Genomic DNA, 8,732 nt, shown 5'->3' with positions numbered 1-8,732 from the left:
TTTTTTTTTTGGTTTATTTTTTAATTAAAAAAAGTTTTTTATTGGTGCATTATATTCATACATATTGGGGTAAAAAACTTGTGTGGACATACATGTACACATCACTGATTTAACCCCTACCCAGTTCCCACCCCATTCCCTCCCCATCTCTCCTTCCCTTGCTTGGCTTAGTGGTTGACTTTGATATGTTTAAGTATATTGTGTGTTTTAGAGAATTTCCTTCTTCCCCCCTCCTTTCTCCTCCTTTAGGTTGTCTTGTTTGCTCTTCTATAGGATTTCCTTTTTCATCTAGAGTTCCTCCTATGACCCACTTCTCCCTAACTCTCACATATTAGGGAAAGCATCTGATTTCTTATTTTTTGTGACTGACTAATCTCACTTAGCATAATGTCCTCCAGTTCCATCCATTTCCCTGAAAATGATGTAATTGAGTTTTGGGTTTTTTTTTTTTTTTTTTTTTTTTTTTGGTGGTACTGGGGTTCCTGGAAGCCCTTCTACCTCCGGGCTACACTCCCAGACATATTTTTACATTTTTATTTGGAAACAGGGTCTCCTAAGCCAGCGCGCGCGGCTGGCTTCGAACCTGCGCGATCCTCCTGTCTCTGCCTCCCAAGCGCGGGGATTACAAGTGTGCGCCACCACGCCTGGCCATAATTGAGTTTTTTTAATGGCTGAGTAAAATTCCATTGTGTACATATCCCACAGTTTTGTAATCCATTCATCTGTTGATGGACATCTTGGCTGGTTCCATAGTTTGGCTATGCTGAATTGTTCAGCTATGAACATAGATACACACGCATTAGTTTGGTAGTTTGGTTTCCTTTCTTTTGGGTAGATACCCAGAAGTGGTATTGCTGGATCAAATGGTAGATTTGTTCCCATTCTTCTGAAGATTCTCCATACTGTTTTCCAAAGTGTTTGCACTAATTTGCAATCCCACCAACAATGTCTTAGAGTTCCCTCTTCTCCACATCCTCACCAGCATCTGTTGTTGTTTGTGCTTTGAATGATTGCCATTCTGGTTGGAGTTAGGTGAAATCTCAGGGTAGTTTTGATTTGCATCTCTCTGACTGCCAGGGATGTTGAGCATTTTTTCATGCATTTATTGGCCATTTGAATTTCTTCTTTCGTGAAGTATCAATTTAGTTTGCTTGCCCATTTTGTTATTGGATGCTTTGTTTTCTTAGTGTTGAGTTTCTTGAGTTCTCTGTATATTCTAGATATTAGTCCTCTATCAGAGGGGTAGGTGGCAAAAATTTTCTCCCATTCTGTTGGCTCTCGATTGAGGTTCTTGACAGTTTCCTTTGCTGAACAGAAGCGCTTCAGTTTCATTTCATCTTTTAATTGGTTGTGCCTTTGGGGTCTTGTTGAGAAAGAGTTTATCTGTGCCTATGTGTTGCAGTGTTGGACCTATGTCCTCTTCAAGGAGCTTCAAGGTCTCTGGTTTGATTTCCAAGTCTTTGATCCATCTTGAATTGACTCTTGTGCAGGGTGAGAAAGTGGGATTAATTTCCATTTTTCTGCATATGGTTAACCAGTTTTGCCAACACCATTTATTGAACAGGCTATCTTTTTTTCCAGTGTATGTTTTTGGGCCCTTTGTCAAAAATCAATTGGCTGAAAGTGTGTGGACTTATTTCTGGGTCTTCTATTCTGCTCCATTGGTCCATGTATTTGTTTTTGTGCCAGTATCATGCTGTTTTTTATTACAATGGCTTTGTAGTATAGTTTAAAGTCAGGTATTGTGAGTCTTCCTGGTTGGTTTTTTCCTTATAGATTCTTAATAAAAGGGCAAGTCTATCTATTCGCTTTCATTTGCAGAACATCGTCAATTTGATCTTAAAGGAATGTTCCTCTAATAACTATGCTATCAAATCATGTATTTAGCATTAGAAGGCACTGTTTTTTATTATTATTATTATTATTATTATTATTATTATTATTATTATTATTATTTTGCAGTACTGGGGATGGAAAAGGCATTGTACCTCTAAGCTATACCCCCAGCCCTATTTTTTAGTCTTTTTGTTTTTAAAACAGGATCTCACTGAGTTGTAAAGGGCCTTGCTAAGTAGCTGGTTCTGGGACCTGAACCTAGAGCTTCAAGCATGTTAAGCACACATTCTACCCCCAAGTCAAAGCCCTAGCCCCTTGGGTAATGTCTTGAATTATTATTATTATTATTTGCAGGTCTAGGGATGAAACCCAGGCTCAGCCCTATGTTTTATTCTTTATTTTGAAATAGGTCTCACTAAGTTACGAAGGGTCTCAGTCAGTAGCTGAGGCTGTCTGTGAACCGCGATCATTGGGTCTCAGCCTTCTTCGGAACACTGGGATTACAAGCATGAGCCGCCATGCCTGGCTATGAGTTTTTATATTTTATATTTGACTTGAAAAAAAACTCCTATATTAACCTATATAAAATTAGTTTCAGCATTTGTGAATAAATTATAGATGTGTAACATTCACAAGAAAAAATTTCAGCTGGGCATGGTGGCGTACGCTTGTAATCCCAGCATTCGGGAGGCTGAGACCAGAGGATCCCGGTTTGCGGACAGCCTCAGCTACTTAGTGAGGCCCTCAGTGACTTAGTGAGACCTTGTTTCAAAATAAAGAATAAAAAATAGGGCAGAGGGTGTAGCTCAGAGGTCAAATGCCCCTGGGTTCCATCCCCAGACCTGCAAAAGAAAAAAAAGAAAAATTAAAAGAAAAATTTCAGTTAATGGCTCTTTTTCTTTCCATAAAATTTCTCAATTCTCTTCCATGGTCCTTCAAAAATGAACTCAAAAGCTTTCAACGGCTTTTTAGATATTTGGGTATTACTACTGCTGCTTAGTTAACCCACTTCACAAAATACACATCTGGAGTCTCAAACTCCACCTCCACCACCCAACTCAAGTATGTCCGCTAACTTTTGACAATACAGAAAATGGGACAGACCTGTTGAATGAGAGGTGCTATTTCATTCCTACTGTCATGTTTTGAGTTGGCCTCAGGGAAAATCGTCACATAGATCAATACCATTCACAGGGTCCTCTTCTTGCACTAAAGGTTAAAGTATCTAAAAGCTATAGCAAACATTTTTCTCTTACCAGACTAAATACCTAGCAAATAAACGATAGGATTCAGAAAAACAGAGGAACAAATATCTTCAGCTGAAGTCTTGTTATTGGAAAAAACACAAGTCTTTTGGTTTTGTCTCAGGCTCTTACAACAGTTATTTATTTATTTATTTACTTATTTATTTATTTATTTTGGTGGTACTGGGTTTACTGGAAGCCCTTCTACCTCCGGGCTACACTCCCAGACTTATTTTTATACTTTTTTATTTGGAAACAGGGTCTCTTAAGCCAGCACAGCTGGCTTCAAACCTGCGTGATCCTCCTGTCTGCGCCTCCCAAGCGCAGGGATTACAAACGTGCGCCACCACGCCTGACTCTCTTACAACATTTTAAAACATTAAGTAAAATCACTTTACTTCTCAGAAGCATGATTTCTTCCAAAATAAAAAATAATTTGAAAAATGTCATTGTTTTACCTTTTTTTTTTTTTTTTTTTGCAAATCTCTTTACTCTCTGCCTTAACTGAAGACTGATGGATTGTTTTCTGTGTTTTTTCCATTCCATCTGAAAATTGATCTTAGTCTAAACATTACTTATTGGTACCAGTGCTCGAGCTCAGGGCACTCTAGCTTTGAGTGATACTCCCAGCCCTATTTTAACTTTTAAACAGTCTCGCTAGGTTGAGGAGTCTCATTACTTGCTGAGGCTGTCCAAGAACTTGAGATTATCCTGCCTCAGCTTCTGCAGTACTAGGAATATAAACGTGTGCCACCACGCTCAGCTTATTTTAATACTGATCTTATGGGCCACTGCACAGTTGGGAACCCCCTTTCTGCCAACTATGGAAGGTTCCCCCTTCCATACTTTAACTATTGTGCTGGTGACTAGCACCCAGTTATCATTCCAAAAAGTAGTTGCTGAATGAAGTAATAAACACTATACCCTGTGCTGGGCCTGAACAAGACAAGAGCCCTGCCCTTAAGGAGTTTAGGGTCCTCTGGAAGAGAGACAGGCATTTCCAAACCTTGCTATTAAGTACCACCAAAGGAATAAATACAAATGCTCTAGGAAGTTAGAGGAATTCCTGACCAATCTTGGAAGGTCAAGGAAGGTTCTTAGAGAAAATGATGGCTAAGGTGGGATAGAAAGGAAAAGCCTAGGGAGACTAAGACAGAAGGATCACAGATGGAGGCCAACCTCAGCAACTTCGCATGACCCTGTTTCCAAATAAAAAAGGGCTGGGGGTTGAGTTCAGAGGCAGAACACCCATAGGTTCAATCTCCAGTACCACAAAAAAAAAAAAAAAAAAAAAAAAAAATAAGCAAAATGAAGGAAAAGTCAAGTAAAAAAAATGAGAGTGTAGAAAGGAGAGTGAAGTGTTCCACAAGGAGGTAGCAGCAAAGCTTTCTTAAGAGAGTCAAGTATGACAGGTTGACTGGAAATAAGGAACTATATCATGTAAGTTTCTTGAGAAAAATTTTGAAGAGTTTCAGTGGGAGATTGACATAGTTTAAAAGGTTTAGAAAAGTCACTCTGGGTTTTAAAGTGAAGAATGAGTTGTAAAACAAGGCATCCATCATGCAGAAAGACCATTACAAGCAGTTGAGGCAGGCAATGATATCATCTAGAATAGTAATGGAGATGGAGAGGAATGGTGATAGTAAAAATTGGGGACCGGACTTTCTGATGGCTGTAGGAGGTCAGAAAGAGGGGAGGGGCTGAATATAGTGTCCACACTTCTGGTTTACATAATTGGACTTAGATACCATTTAGAGATTGAAATCATAAAAGCAGATATATGTAATGAAAATGAGAATTTTAGTAAGGGATATATACCGAGATACTGTGGAACATCCAGGATGGATATTTTTAAGGTGCTCAGATATGTAGATTTGTAGTCAGAAATTGGACTAGAAACTCACATTTAGGAGGCAGAAGCATTTATGTGGTGACTGAAACCAGACACCATAAAAGGAGAGTGCAAAGAGTAAGACTGGAGCAGTTTGACTAGGACACAACTCTGAGGTACATGGGCATTTGTTTTGACAGGCAGGAGGTGGTTCTGGATGGTAAGATAAAGCCAAAAATGTACAAGGAAAATGAGGGAAGTGTGGTTTCACAAATAAAGGTGTGTGAATATAGAAGGCCATGGTTACTATATCAAATGCTGCAGAAAGGGCAAATAAGAAAAACTGTCCACTTGATTGAAGAAGAGGCTGCTGGTGACCTTGTGGAGCATTTTACTGGAGTGGCCGGGGAGAATCCAGAGGCCTACCCAATAAATAAACCAGACTTAAAGAAGTTCTGGGGAGAGGAGGAGGACATGGAATCCAAGAATAGAAATAAGTGACTCAGAGATGGCAGGGGTTCGGATGGGAACCTGTTTCATTGTGTCAGGTAGGGTGTGGATGCAGGTAGGCTTAGCAATGTAGAGGCGAGGAGTTGATGGGTTTCTCTTTGATTATATCTTTTGCTGAGAATACTTAAGTTTGAGAATATTGTTACTTTGAAGTGGCTGTCATAGAAAATAAAACTAAAGCATTGCTTCGACAAAGTTCAAGTCTCACTTGATGTTGAACACTGCAAATATGTAATTGGACAATTTATGTGATCTGTTTGGAATTTGAGTTCAGTATTCTCTTTTAAACCTGATTCTAAATTAGAACATTAAGGTGTTTCTGTGTATGTGTGTGGTATTGGGGGGTGGAACTCAGGGGCTTTCTACCTCTGAGCTATACCCCCAGTCCTATTTTATAATTTATTTGGAAACAGGGTCTAAGTTGCTGAAGCCCAAGTAGCTGAGGCTGGCTTCGAACCTGTGCAGTCCTCCTGTCTCAGCCTCCCAAGCACTGGGATTACAAGTGTGTGCCACCACGCCTGGCTCTGAATTAGAATATTAAGGTCTAGATGTGTGTGTGTGTGTGTGTGTGTGTGTGTGTGTGTGTGTGCGCGCATATTTTTTATTTTTATGTTTTTAGTTACCAGGGATTGAACCCAGAGGCATTCTACTCTGAGTTACATCTCCAGCCCTATATTTTATTCTTTATTTTGAAACAATCTCACCAAGTTGCAGAGGGCCTTACTACAGTAGCTTAGGCTGGCCGCGAACCTGTGATTCTGTCTCAGCATCCCAAGTACTGGGATTACAAGTGCGTGCCACTACACCTGACTAAGGCTATATTTTATTAACAAATTTTCCTATGGAGACTGCAATATAGAGATAATAAAATCAGTAAATTATATCTCATTTTTCATTTGCATCACACATACACGTGTACATACGCATACACACATTACATAACATTGGCTATTAAATTTCCTTATGGAGAAAGTCCCACAGGATATCATCTCATTGCCTGTAATCTGCCATGTAATTTTCTTTCTTCTTTCCTCATTTTTCCCCTCCCTCTCTTTGTGATACTAGGGTTTGAACCCAGAGGCGTATCTACCTCCAAGATACACCCTCAGGTCCTCCCCCTTTGAAACAAGGTCTCACTTGCTTAGGCTGGTCTTGAACCTGTGATCCTCCTGTCTAGGCCTCCCAAGTACTGGGATTACAGGAATGTGCCACAACACAGGATTCTCCATGTAATTTTCAATGGAAATAGTGAAGTTATTGGGTGGGGTTTAGTTCTTATGAAAGCATGAACAATCTAAGGGAAGCTACATATTATTTATATTAAAAGTTTACCCATTTCAGAGCACAAAATGACATGATTCAATCTTTCATGCTCGTTCTTTCTCAAAAAATATATCAATAGATATGAGAGGCAAAGATTTTCTTTCTAGATTAATAACAGCATTTAATTTTATGTTCTGATTTATATGTAGGTAATACTAATGAATAATATTAAACATTTACTATGTACTGGGCACATGAATTTGTCTATTGAACTCTCGCAAAAATCTCTTAAGTATCATCTCCATTTATAGATGAAGGAACTAGATCCCAAGGGGTTTTTAACTTTTCTTTGGTCAAATACCTTATAAATGGCGAGCTAGGATTTGAAGCCATGCATTTTGATCCTAGAGGCCATACGTTTATCCTCCCCACTACACTGCTTCTTTGTTTAAACAGAAATTTAACAAAATTTCTCAAAGTAAAATGCTCATTTGACGTTGCAGAAATTTAACACAATGGCCAATTAGTTGTAACAAACTTTATGAACAATGTAGCAAAATTGTAGACTTACAAGACAGTATATATTAGGACACAAAGTGTTTCCTTAGGTAAAATTTCCTTTTTAAAAAAAGTTACTTGGAACTACTACAAGCACACAGGAAAAGTATGTACAATAAATACAACGGACTACTCATGTACCCTTCACCCAGCTTTAACAAATCGTAAGGTTTTGCCTACCACATTTTCTGCAGATTACTTTTGGTAGAAAACAAAACATTCCAGATACACTGGAACCCTTCCTGTTACATTCCTTTCTCTTCCTCTCTGGAAGTAACTGTTATTCTGAATTTGATATGTATCATTTCCTTATACGACTTTCACAGCGTTTCAAGTTGTTTAAAAATTTTAATTTATATTATCTGCCGTTGCTTTCCTCTTCAATATCATGTTTATGTGTTCTATCCATATTAATACTAGTAGCTTTAGCTCATCATTTAGTTTTCTAGGTATGTCAATTTTCTCAATATGTAACTTATCCACCTGTTCTATTAGTGACTTTTATTGGTTCACTAACATAAACTATATTGCAATGAACATTCTTGTGCTCACGGTGACTTTGTGTATGCATTCTTATATTCAAAATTCCTTAAAATGTAGTTGAATAGGAAAGATCATACATGGGCATGACCTTTACGGCCGAGAAAGTCATCAATTCTAGGAACGCAAAGAAGACCATCGGGAGTTCTGAGCAGAGCGAGGCTACTTTCACTAGGAAGCCTGAGGGAGGCTTCCAAGCGGAGCGCGGTTCATCACTACGGTGCGTGGCGCGGCCTTTCCCTGCTCTTTCCTGTTACCCCGTATTTCACGGGCGCCATTCCTAGCCTCAACTAGAGGAGCTCCGGGAAGCCGGCACCCCCAAGGCCAACCAGCCGGGGCGCAGAGGAGCCTGCAGAGGAGGCCGGGCCACCCCCGGGGCGGCCGCGAGGGGAGCGGGTCGAGGCGGGCGCGGCCCAGTCTCACTCCAGCCGAGAGTCAGGAAACGGGGAAGGCCGGGCGGGCACGGCCTCGAGGCGTCTCCCTGCTCTCGGAGGGCGCCGGCCGGCGGCCAGGGACCGAGGCTGGACGCGGCCCGAGTGCGGCTTCCCAGCCGGGCCGCAGCCGCGCCGGCCCGCCCTTCGCCAGACCCCGACGGCGGCTCGAGGCCCGCGGGCGGCCATCTTTAATACGGGCAGGACCCACCCTCGAGCCCCGCGGGCCGCTCCCTCCCGGGCCCCCGGCGCTGCGCCCACGGAGGTGGCGCGGGCAGAGGGCAGGACCGAGGAAACACACACGGGCCCGCCCGCCCGCCCGCCCGCGACCTCGGAGGCGCCCGGCGCGGCCACCTAAACATGGCGGCCGGCGCCGCTGAAGTCACGCCGGGCGCCGGGCGCGGCCGGCGAAGTCTCGCGAGATCTCGGCGGCCGGGGCCGGCCGGAAGCGCCGGCGCAGGGGCGGGGCGCGGGGCCCGCGGCGGGCGGGAGCGTAAGCGGGGCGGCGGCGCCGGGCGG

The sequence above is a fragment of the Muscardinus avellanarius genome, assembly GCF_963383645.1.
Source record: "Muscardinus avellanarius genome assembly, chromosome: 9".
NCBI lineage: Eukaryota > Metazoa > Chordata > Mammalia > Rodentia > Gliridae > Muscardinus > Muscardinus avellanarius.
Note: the sequence above shows the minus strand (reverse complement) of the source record.